Source organism: Plectropomus leopardus, chromosome 3 (genome assembly GCF_008729295.1).
Source record: "Plectropomus leopardus isolate mb chromosome 3, YSFRI_Pleo_2.0, whole genome shotgun sequence".
NCBI lineage: Eukaryota > Metazoa > Chordata > Actinopteri > Perciformes > Serranidae > Plectropomus > Plectropomus leopardus.
This window is the reverse complement of record NC_056465.1, coordinates 34,399,880-34,412,621: the sequence shown is the minus strand read 5'-3', so window position 1 is coordinate 34,412,621 and position 12,742 is coordinate 34,399,880. Positions and strand designations below refer to the sequence as shown.

The 12,742-nt window shown below is 34.9% G+C and overlaps 1 protein-coding gene across 4 annotated transcripts in view; it reads left to right on the top strand.

The window, feature by feature from the left end:
* tprg1 (tumor protein p63 regulated 1) overlaps positions 1-12,742 on the top strand; it is a 63,461-nt gene that overhangs the window by 44,077 nt on the left and 6,642 nt on the right. Inside the window, exons 10-12 of one of the 4 annotated variants that reach the window (XR_006105720.1) lie at positions 1,151-1,228; positions 9,905-10,031; positions 10,348-10,465. The gene's annotated coding sequence lies outside the window, so the exon portion shown is untranslated. Of the gene's footprint in view, positions 1-1,150; positions 1,287-9,904; positions 10,038-10,347; positions 10,466-12,742 lie in introns of all 4 variants that reach the window. The other 3 variants (XR_006105719.1, XR_006105717.1, XR_006105718.1) reach the window with 3 other exon arrangements.

Below are 12,742 nucleotides of genomic sequence, written 5' to 3'. Positions count from 1 at the left end.
TCTCTAACTTTTACTAATTTCTTTGTAACTTTTGGCTGATTTTTTTGTAAAGTCGCTCATTACCTTTATTTGTGTACTTAAGAGGAACCTGGCCAATTTGCTCAGGTTTTAAAGGGTTAATGTTGAAGGTCGTGCTGTTTTATTGACCGTGACTCATGATGGTAATTTAACAATGAAATCAGCACCAATAAAAACGAGCCGTTCTTCTGTTAAGCCCAGAGAATTGTGTGAATACTTGTTTTCTTCTATACAAAAGAGAAAATGTCCCAGTTTTTTTTGGTATTTGGGGATTTTTTTTTGTTCCGGCATGTAATTGTCTGACGGCTCCGGTATGTTACAGATGAACTATATCCATCTACTCATCAGAGACTCTAAGAAATGCCTCTGAAATATCCACTTTCATTCAAGCATCCCAGAACATGGACAGCGTGTTTTATTTTTAAAGCATATCCAGTGACAAAGGACACTTCAACCCCTCGCTTAGATTACATGTGGACGAGTGTAAGCTCATGGATCGGGGGGGTAATGTGTCTCTGAGCCGCCCCCAGGCATCATTATGTCCTACGCATACATGCTTTTTAATGGGTTGAGGGGCAGACCAATCACACTTGTCAACCTGTTGCCAGGAGACGGGCCGTGTGGTTTGCTAAACATCGCTCCACAACTTTTACATCATGGACTATATTTCTGAAAGTTAGAATATGAAAGATTGTGTTACCTCACAGAAGTGCTGAAGCAGGTCCCGGGAACACCTGCTCTTTCAGGGTAAAATATCATCGCCCCTGCTCCTGAGTTCAGACGATTTCCTCTTTAATGCCTGCCCTCGTTTGAGAAGACGATCACCATCCGAGCCTGATAAATGTTCGCCCAGAAATGATTAGAGAAGCAGAGCAACATGTTCAGTAGCAGCGAGCATTTTCAGTTGAGCTTCGTGTCATTTATCTCTGGTGTTAATGGTTCAGTTACATTTTATCTTTAGCTCGCTAATGAACGAGATTTAGCAGCAAGCTGAAGCACTCGTTAATTTATTTTAAGCCCTGCTGGCATTTTATGTTTCTGGAAAGCATGGATACGTTACATTTGTACGTTTCATACGTGTCATATTGACATTTCTACAGTGACGTAGTGTTTGATCTGATTTTGTCATCAGCAGGTGGAGGAGACGGTGGACGGTGTGACACGTGGGCGACACGACTGCCGAGCCGTTTGAGACCAACAACAGAAGCAGGTAATCTGTAGCGAGAAATCGTCTATGTTTCCAGCAGCGATTGTGCCCCCAAAATCAGGTATTTTAAACTAAAACATGATCTTTTTTTTAACTATTAAGTGTTTTTTGTACCTAAACACAACCACATATTAGTCACAACATTGCTGAAACATAAAGAAAAGTAAACTTTTAACATATCTGCTACATCACTGGTTCCCAGCCTGCCGGCCCAGACTCCTATTAGAGGTCACCAAATTCATTTCCTAAAAGAAGACAAAAGTAATTTATTTTTTAAATTTTAAATTATCGTTCAAGATATTCCCCTGCCACATGTCCTGTCTCCCTTGGGCTTTCCTATCAATAAAGTGAAAAATGCCCCCCAAAAATGATCTTAAAAAAAAAACCCCAAAAAACTTATATTAGATATTTTATTTAGATATCAACCTTTTTTGAAAAATCTGCAATATAGTCTTCTACTGCAATTGAAAAGTATGCAGTTAACAAAACCATAGTGCTAAAAGGACAATGTTCAAGCATTAGGAAGAAGAAAACATTAAAACATCTCTATGAAATATGTATGGTATAATAATAACAATAATAAAACATAAAAATGCATAATAAATACAGTCCTATAAAAAGTTCCTAAAAATATGAAACTCATTTCTGATGCAAAACAGAAATAAAAAGAAAATAATTTCTCCAAAATTAATCAAAAATCACTCAAATCCTCTGCAGTTATTGCATTCACCATTTGGGCTAATTGTACAGTTCATAAGTTGTTCTGTTATTTTCATACATTGAGTACAAAATAAAATAGCCATTAAATATGTGACTTAGTCTGGAGTTATAATATACAAATGTTACATATCAGTGTTTTAGAGAAATGTACAATGCCAGCATTGTTTTGGCAGGTGGGTTGTTATTTTAGTGCAGTCAGGTGAAGGTACAGGTACCCTGAGGGTACTTTAGAGTACTGTAAGTAGTACATGACTTTTTCTTTCCTTTTTTTTAAATGTTCACTTAAAAAATTGCAGTCTTGTTTATGTTTATAATAATTCCTAAAATAATTATATTGCAATTAGTTCAATAAATGTAAATGTAAGTTTGACAAATCATATTTTACATTCAGTATTCCAGTTTTCAGTGCAATCGTTGGCTGCAGTAAACTGTCAAATACCCCAAATATCACATTTGTTCACTGTGTGTCTCGACCAAAACTGCGCTCCTCACAGGGTACTCTGCTGAAAAAATATTTGGGAACATACTGAACATATTGAAAAGAGTGTGAGAACCACTGTGATGGTTTATGTGGACAACATGAGTATCACAATCATTTGTTTCGGTTCATTTCTCCTCTGTGGATGTGAAATTATATCAATCATTGCTAACGCCGCGCTCTGAGTGATGCTGACTGACATCAAAAGGCAGCAGAGTCAGGTTTAGTGTTGGATTAGCTGTGATTGATGGTTTGTGGTTCACTGGTTGTCGTCTGCCTCCCAGATCTGCGACTGGTTGAAGGAAAGCTTTGATTGTGTTTACTGAAAGTGTTTCGCTGTAGTTGGTGAATGCTTAAGTGTGAGGAGCAGATGGGAGTAAGTGACATTTAACTTAACAGGCAGCCAAAAACAATAAATGATCACACTTTGCTCTGACTTTTTCTTAAATTGATTTGAATCTGTAATATTTAAACTTAACCCGCTGAAACATGAGCAAATTTGATTTCTTTAAAAACCACAAGGAGAAGGCAATGAGCAACTTACCCCAAAAAGTTGCTCAAAAACAGCAGGAAATTAGTAAAGCGTTACAAGAAAATCAACTAAAAATAAGCACGTACAAAACAAAAACAAACAATATGGCCCAAAAAAAGTGTAGATAATTTAAAAATATATATAGGATTTTTTTGCCATAACATAAATTTGAATATTAAATATTTAAATATTAAACAAATAATAAATGCTACTTTAATGTAGACTGAATAATTCTACAATAGATTGATGTCTCTAAAAAAATTTTTTGGCATCTTGATTTCTTTATTTTAATCCCCTTTTCTTTCATCAGATCCATCATAACAAATTAGTTCCCATAATTACTCATGTGGCGTAGAAGCACCTAACAAACAAATCCGGTTCCAACTGAAGCGAGTTTTACTGGAAGCATTATTAAACACTGGCTCGCTGCCTTTTTGTTGCCGCAGGCAAGACAGATTTTCCCAACGCGACAACAGCCTGAAATCAGGTGTAGAAGTCACTGTGACAAAAGACACAAAACACAAAGTTGAATCACACCGTGGGAAAGCATTTATAATTGTCTGGGAGCCTGAAAATTACCGCAAAAAGTGATTCAGGGGAAGAGAAATACAGGTCAGGCTGGTCACATGGGAAAACTCACACTAGTTTATGGCTCTTTACCTTATGGAAGTGCAGGACTGGATGTGTGAGGTGGAAAATATTCTGTGCTCCTGAATTTATATGAAAGGTTTAAAATAAGTTTTGATTCATTTTGTTCCACTGAACAAACTGATTTCTTTAAAAAAAAACATGAAAGACAAAGATGAAATGACCCAAACATTAGCACGATATTTGTTAAAAAGTTACAAAAAAAATTTAAATAACAAAACAAAACAGGTACATTAAAAAAAGAGAAAATGATTTAAATAAAAAAAAAAAAAAAACTTAAAAATATATAATTAAATATATATAAATATAAATAAATATATAATAATAAAAAATGTAGTTCTCTTGATACTTTTCCTTAGATCATGGAAAGCAACTTAACAAGAACTGACTCAAACATTAACTTGACGTTAGTTACAAGCAAATGACCTGACATTAGTAAAGAAAGACAGGAAATGACATGAAAAACGTAAAATAAAATAAGAAATAGGAATAATAAATGAATTATAAATAATAAATAACATAAGATATATTTACTTTCTGTAGCCTAATTTTAAATATATGATTATAACAATTATTGTTTTTTTAAATTATTTTCTTTTATGATAATTTTTTTTTTTTCTCGTTTTTTTGAAAATAAATAAATTTGCGGTACATTTCGTGCTATGTTGCTAATTGCCTTCTTTTCCTATGTTTTTGAAAAAAAAACCTAATTTGCTCATGTATCAAAGGTTTAAATCCTTGCAAATACTACAATATAAATCTAATACAAAAAAAAACTGATGTCGGTCCGGGTGTATAGAGTGAAAATTGAGGTTTCCCTATAGGGCTGTTGTGAACAATGCCAAAGTTGCTGGGCAGTTTAGTGCATAGGCTGTAAATTATCAGGGCCCAGACACTGCACCGGACACTGGCAGTTTTGACTCATCTGGATTTCCCCTGCATTAGTCACCAACTGGAATATACACACAGACGCACACAAGTATGCCCACATAACCCCCTCGCTGTGTGAGAGTGATTGGCTGCAGTGTGGCCGGTGTCTGTGACTGACACTGATAACACATCTCTCCGTAGCGCAGCAAACGTCGCAGCTACTTCATCAGCTGCTCCACCAACTGCTCTCTGGCATCCCGTATGTAAACTCTAGACATTAATAAGGCCGTGTGAACGGGCCCTCGTAATGCCTTCAGGACAATGAACACACCAAAACGAATTAAGCAGATATTGGGCTGCACAGCCACACGGGCTGGTTGCCATCTTTGGTTTTGCCTGTAGATACTGCAGATTAAGTCGAGCTTAGCGTTAGCGTTATGAGAATAATAACCTCATTAGACATTGTGTGCACTCCTACTGATGACAGCACCCGAGCTGTCGCTGACGTAGCTGCCAACTCATAAACACACATACATGTCAAATGAAGTAATACGGGGTTCGGTGACGGGTTCCCAACAACGGCTGAGGCTCAGAGTAATTAATGATGTAAGGGTCTCACATGTCGCTGTAAATATCAGATTTAATGACACTTTGAGGTCAGTTTGTCCTTGTTATGTTGAGAGGGGGACATGGTTAAAGCTGCGCGTAAAAAGGTTTATTAGAGACAATTTGACGTATCAATAACATAATAATCTCCCGGCACTTTTACAAGAGAGTTTTGAGATTATGTGAGTTTGTTTTTCCACTCAAACTTTATTTAACCCCTTGAAACCTGAGCAAATTGGCTTGATTTTTTTTTTTTTCAAAACATGAAAAAAGGAACTTGACACGAAATGACTCAAATATTAGCAATAAATTAGTAAGAAGTTAAAAGAAAATGACTTCAAATTAACCAATAAAAAAAGAAAAGTAAAATAAATAGCAAAAATAGGAAATTTCCTGAAAAAGGTGCTAAAATAAAATGATAATTATAAACTTTTTTTAAAAAAAAAAAAAAAAAAAATTCTATTACCTAATTTTAAATATATTACTTTAGATTTTTTTTTATAGTTTTCTTGATATTTTCTCTTATATTTGCACATTTTCTAATGATTTTCTTTAGTTTTTTTGGTGACTTTCTTTTCACCTTTTCCTCTTTTTTTTGTGTGCAATTTGTGGGACATTTAATGCTGCATTGCTTATTGCCTTTTTCTCGTGTTTTTAGAAGAAATCAAACAATTTTGCTCACGTTTCAAAGGTTTAAATACTTGTGAAAAGCGTCTGAAAGCAGCACAGGAAAACTGCTGCTGGTCCAGGTGTTAAAGGCTGACTAACAACAACTGATATTTACAGCAGTGACCTTGGAGAAAAGCTGCTCAGACGGGCAGACAGTCGCAGCGACACTTTGAGTTCACATGGTAACAGCAGTCTGCATCAAGGTTTGATGTCCAGCTTCTGTTTGGTTTTTTTTGTTCATATAGCAACTTTTTCTGTCAGAAATTTTCTTGAGTGACTAATAGTGATTTTTTATTATTAGAGTGTGTGTGTGTGTGTGTCTGTGTGTCTGTGTGTGTCTGTGTGTGTCAGCCAAAGCAAGGAACAACAGTGTGGTGAACCTATTTACACACATTTATCATCACATTAGTAAAAATGTACTTTTACTCATGGTTGCACTATCAGTCAATCAATCAATCAATCAGACACTTTTCTTACAAGCAGACTTCACACAGTGTAGATAAGAGGCAAATGACAAGATCACAGCACAAAGTAAAATAAGTAAATACTCGTTAGTAAATACGTTAAAATGATATTTGAAATATTAAAACTTTGAAACAGATCAAAATGTATTAGAAAAATAAAAAATAGATGAATAAAATATAAAATCAAATAAAAGTTCAGTTAAGCCAAACTAAAAAGTTAGGTCATTAGTTTCCTTTAAAATGGCTTTATCGATGTCGCTGCTGGTCGTCCGCTTCAGACTTAAAAATTCTTAACTTATGGAGGAATCGACCCGAGTTTTTTGGTACTTTCATAGTTTCCAGAGGATGAATCCTAATGACTTTGATGATCCTCCTCCACGAGGTTTCTTCTTTTTTTCTGTTTTTTTAAAATGTCTTCAGTATTGGCTGAATTGATATTTCCCGTCTCCCTAAATTCAGTATTATGGACTAAAAATCACTTTGGTAATCCCTCAGGACTGATTGCATCTTGAGTGTCATCATCTGGTCAACAATTTAATTTGTCCAGTATTTTAGCTTATAACCAAATTCCTGCAAAACAGGCCGTTTGAGAAGAAAGAGGAACTTCACACTCGACTTAGCACGTCCTGAATAATTTATTTATATAGTACCTTTAAAAAAAAAAAAACCCTGCAGAAACGGGATATATAGTTGGCGATACCACAATAGAGAGCCTAACAAACACAAAACCTATTGAACACAAGTGTTGAGCAATGACAGAATTAAAAGTAGAGGACAAATAATGACAGACGCTGCATGTGTCCACAGACTGTGATTTTTTTATTCTTTATTTCTGGATCCTAGTAATCTAAACTTTTTAGATAACCTTTTTTTTTGCATTTACTTTTATATTTTCTAAAAACTTTTTAAAAAATTGCTTTATTCTTGTTGACCTTTTGTATATGCATTTTGTTCTGGCCTTTTTGACTGTCCTACACCTTTCTCTGTTTGGCATGTTTGTCTGTTTTTATTGTTTCCTGCTTCGTCTTTCAAAGCACTTTGTAAACAGCTGTTTTTAAAATATAGCTATATAAATATAGTTTTTATCATAATTATTATTATCAGGAGAATCTCTATTAAATCTTAATGCTGATAGGCCATCGCAACACAGACGAAATTCTCGCTCAAGTTGAAAATTTTTGCGTGATAGATGTGAAGACGTGAAATACTTCCAGTTTAACCTTCACCAACAAGACGCGATGGCTGAGAAATGCACGTTTTCACGTTCATTTCTTCACATCCATCACATCTGTCGTGCTGCCCGGAGCGAACTTTGAACTTGCATCCAGCTGTAAACACGCTCTGCTTTTGCTCTGCATCCACGTCGTTTTGCCTACAGAGCAAAAACCGAACAGAGAACTTCCAGTTTAACCCTTCACTAAGTTGAATGTCTATTTAGTTATTCAGATGTTCGGCTCTTTGGGACTTTGGGAATGTTACGAGACCGACTGGATCAAATCAATCGAATCGAGTCATTCCACGGGGGTTACGCTCAAAAACTTTATCCACTGATTTCCAGATGTCTCTTTCCTAATTTAAGTCTTATAGGCCCAATAGCTTCATGTGACGTTTAATCAACAATTCAGAACCCCAGATCTCATTCATCGTGAGAAAAAAACTTTATATTTATTATGAACCCTTAAAATATAAAGAAAATTGGTGTACGACTTGATGCTTGTTTACTGAGTGATTGGCGTATTGTGGCAGTTTCAATGCCAGGTCTTGTCTGAGAGGTAACACTCGTATATTGGTATGTTTAAAATAGCAGCTGTGAGCGCAGCGTCACCAGGTGGGCGCACAGCGCGTCGTATCGGTGTCTGCAGGTGCGCAGCCGTCAGTCAGAGCGCAGAGAGAGAGACTGTAAGTCTTTATTAAAAGTACAAGAGGGCAGCTTAGAGGTTTGTGTTCCCTGGATACACCACATCTATTTATTATCATTCCCCCCGCTGTGACCCTTCCTTTTATTTTAGCCTCCTGAATCATCTGCAGTTCATCTCCGAAAAAACACCTCTAGGTTTACAGTGTCACACTGCTTAACTGAGAGGAAGAGTCTGATGTTGTAGCTGCTACGATATATGCGTGTGTGCTTAAATAGCATTTTATGTAGGCTACTGTAAAGGATTTTCACACCGCAGTACTTTATGTCTGGTGTCTGTTTATCGCCGCTCGAGCTTAAAGGGGATACAGGAGGATCATTTCCCTCTCGTCTGACGTTTATGGTCGTCTTTACCTGCTCCGACATCTCATCAGACATCTCACTTTCTTTTAATCAGATATTTGCTGATTTTTGTTGCTTCACTCTGTACTTTTGCTGAATTAGTATCAACGTGTCAGTCTTTTTTTCTTGTCTTTTTTTGCTTTTTAAGAAAGTTATATGACACAATAACACTTTACTATTTTCCATTCATAATAGAAAAAAAACAGGAAATTAAAGAAATACAGAAAGCTAAAAAAAAAAAAAAAAGACAAAACAAAACATACAATAAAAAAGTATTGGAAAATAACTATTATTATTAGTAGTAGTATTGTTATTATTATTATTATTGTTTTTATTAATAATATAACTGCTGTAGCTAACAGTTTATATGTAAGTTTAAACGAAATAATTCAACAGGTTACATAACTTACATTCCATAAGTTCTAATTTACTAATACCTATTATATTATTTTCAATAAGTAATATATTCATTTTCTTCTTGTTTGAAGTTTATTGTCATCTTTTTTTTTTGCATTTTAGGAACTTATATGACATAATACAAGTGGATTTACCGATCATAATGGAAAAAAAAATTAAAAACAAAAACACCAGCAATTTAAAAAAATAAAGAAAGCTAACAAAAAAAAAAAGAAAGAAAGACAAAACATATAATATATAAAATAAATAATTAACAAACAAATAAATAATAGAAGTAGTAGTAAAAATAATAACTGGTACATATATTTAAGTTTATATGAAATCATTTAACAGGTTATGTAGCTTATATTCCATAAGATATAATTTACTAAAACCTAATATATTTAAGTCAGAGAATTACATTTGGTCAACACGTCAACAGAAACCATAAACACACACATACACACATACACACATACAGGAACACATGCGAGTGTGCATCCATACATTCATACTCACTTTCCTGAGTACAAAAGAAAGATATCAGTACTCTCATTATCATATTACATTATCTTAGTTACCACATCTGATGGGAGAGTCATTAGAGATATTGCACGTTTTATATGTCGCCCATTTTGCGCAAATTTCTTTAAAGATATGAACTTGGTTTCTAGTTCTCTCTAATTTAAGTCAAGTCAAGTAAATTTTATTCAAAAAGCCCATTATCACAAATCTCAGTTTGCCTCAGAGGGCTTTACAGCAGACGACGCCCCTCTGCCCTCGACTGAGGAAAAACTCCCCCAAAAAACCCTGTAACAAGGGGAAAAAATGGTAAAAACCTCAGGAAGAGCGAATGAGGACGGACTCTTCCAGGACGGACTGACATGCAAAAGATGTCCTAAATAAAAATAAAAAATAAAAAACAAATTTACAAGATCCTCCCACTGAGAATAAATCAAGTTGTCATTTTTGAACTTTGTAATGTGTTATGACGAGGAAGAAATGTGCCATTCAGAGTGTGTTTGTTTCATTTTTACAGCCTGCTCGAAGCCTCCTGAGCCGCGCTGAGAAGCGTGACGCAACCGACGCGCCTTCAACCCACAAAACCACAGGGGAATCTGGGTGGAAATATCATAACTGGCCAGAGAAACACATGTCGGAGTCGGGTAGGGGTGAGCTTTTCAGGATCGTGGCTATAATATGTTTGTTGGGTGGGAGGTGCGGGGTCAAATGTAGTTGCTTGATATCTATATCCTAGCAACTGAGAGTGAGTGATATCTTGTACAACTGTAGCTGGGGATTGGTCAGAGAGCTGACACAGGCCCCTCCTATTTGTAGGCCAGTCTAAAGAAAAAATATCTAAATTCAAATTCATCTCTCAAACGTTCTCCACTCTGCACTGTAGCCCCAGGCACTTTAATCCAGGCCTTTATTTATGTGTATTTATTTGTTTTCATTTGTTGTATTTATTCTCGTGCACAGCAGCTGATACACGTGCCTCTATGACAGTTTGAAGATTTTGGCAAAGTGAAGTTTGGCATGACAACATGAATTCACCTTACGCAGCTGTGCAGTGTTACCCAGAGTTTCCCTTTCACCGGTAAGTACGAACATGTATAAAATGATTTTCCTTAATATTATGGTTTATCTGAGGCCATGTGACTTAACTTTTTTTAAAATAAATCCTGAAGCAGTATCTTTGTTAACATATTGCATAGATTTAACACGTGGTACAAATATTGTATTCAGATATGATCTTTTACATTATAATTACCCTTAAATTAAGTTGTGAACAGAGCAAATTCAGTATCAATACCTGACTTATTTTGAGTCTTTGTGAGACTCGGACTGACAGACAGACTGTCACAGTCTGGAGGTCCGAAGCGACCTGAAAACAGTTGTGTCTGCCTGGATCCTCAGCTGCTGCTCTGCCCCGATATATTTATAAGTGTGGCATACTTATGGCAACAATGCATGTGTAAAGGGCCGAAGTGGCAGACAGATTACATGACATCGCGGTTGCTTCTTGTGATCCTAACTGAAGATGACTTCTGGCCTTTTCAGTGCAAATGCATGTTGTAATTCAAAAGATGTCTGTTTTAACCCTGTAAAACCTGAGCAAAATTTGTTTGACTTCTTTCAAAAACATGGGTGGAAAGCAATGAGCAACTTAACAAAACATGGTCCAAAAATAACAGTTAATTAGTGAAAAAAAAAATTAAAAGTCACAAGAAAAAAACAAAAACAAAAATAAATAAAAAAAAAACAAACCAAAAAAAATTAAAAACTTAGAAAAAAAATAACCTTAATTTTTCTTGAATTTATTTTTTTTTTTCACTAATTAATATATAGTTCTAATAAATTTATATTATAGTTGTCTTGGCATTTTTCCCTAGAATTTTTTAATTTTCCTATTTGTTTATTAATTTTTTAAAATTAATTTTCAGGTAATTTTTTTCGTCACCTTTAACAAATTCCATGCAATTAGGGTAACATTTCATTGCCAAGTTGCTCATGGTCTTTTTCCTCATATTTCGAATTTATTTAACCTATTTGCATGGGTTTAAAGGGTTAAATAGCTTGTGGAAGGAATCTCAGCATAGCCCAAAAGACTGATGTTGTTCCAGGTTTCAAGGGGTTAATCCAGAATGACAGATTTTTACCATTTTATTAGATACACCTTAATACTGACTGTTGTTCAGAGTGCTGGTCGTAGATAACTGGAGTTGTTTGAGTTTCTTGAAGACGTTTTCACCTCTAATCCAAAGGTTTTCTGCAGTTCTAACAGAGTTATTATGACCTGGACGACTGAGAATCTCCACTAACGTACTGAAGCTTGTATATTTTGCTCTATAAAACCATAAATAAAACATGATGTCAGAGCATTATGTTGCTTCTTTGGCATCTGACATAATGAATTAATTAGTTTTATTGGTAGTTTATTTATTACAGCAGGTGACCAAACACATTCTGCATTAACCGTCCTGTTATGTTCAACTTTGAGGGACAGTAATAACGATCCTGACCAAACTGACTCGGTGCACGTTTAACTGTCTGAAAATAGTTTATATTTTCTCCATAAACATTATCTTTAGCTCACTTAAAATCACTTTTATTAAAAATTAGTGTAATCGAGTTTTTCACCTCTTGCAGATCATGGTTTACTGATACATTGAAATAAAAAAAACCCCAATAATTATGTGTCAGAAACCACAGGTGTTGTGTGTAAATCTGGAGAAAGGTGGTTGATTATTGAGTCTCATCCTCAGGTCGTCAAATATTGACACTTTGGGTTGGTCGTCGCACCACAAACCCAAAGCGTCGGTATTTGACGTCTGACCTGTGAATGAGACTCAGTAATGAATTATTCCTCTCCGAACTTACATAAAAAACCTTTAAATAAAAATGATATACATAGATGTCGACTGCTGGCATCGCATACATTTTAAAACAACGCATCAACCAGTATGATCAATATATCATATATATTTTAGCACTTACAAGCTCTCTATCTATACTGAATAAAACTTTAGACATTTTTATTACTTCTCACATTTTTCACACAGTTAAGTTAATGTCGTTTTTCATCCACTCAGTAAATATATTTTTTATTCTTACATTGAAATTTGAAAGATTAAAAAATGGGAGCAAAAATAAACGTTTTTGTTGAGCGTAGATAAATATGCATACAGAACATCTCTTATTTAGTATAAATTAACTTAATAAACACAGATGATCTGTTTAATTAACACAGGAGGTTTTGCTGCTTCACTGCATCACTGCAAATCTAATCACTGTCAATCTTTAATTATTGAGTTCACGAGCTGCACATGTAGTTTTCAAATTATTTAAAAATCAATACAGTTGAAATAAAAAA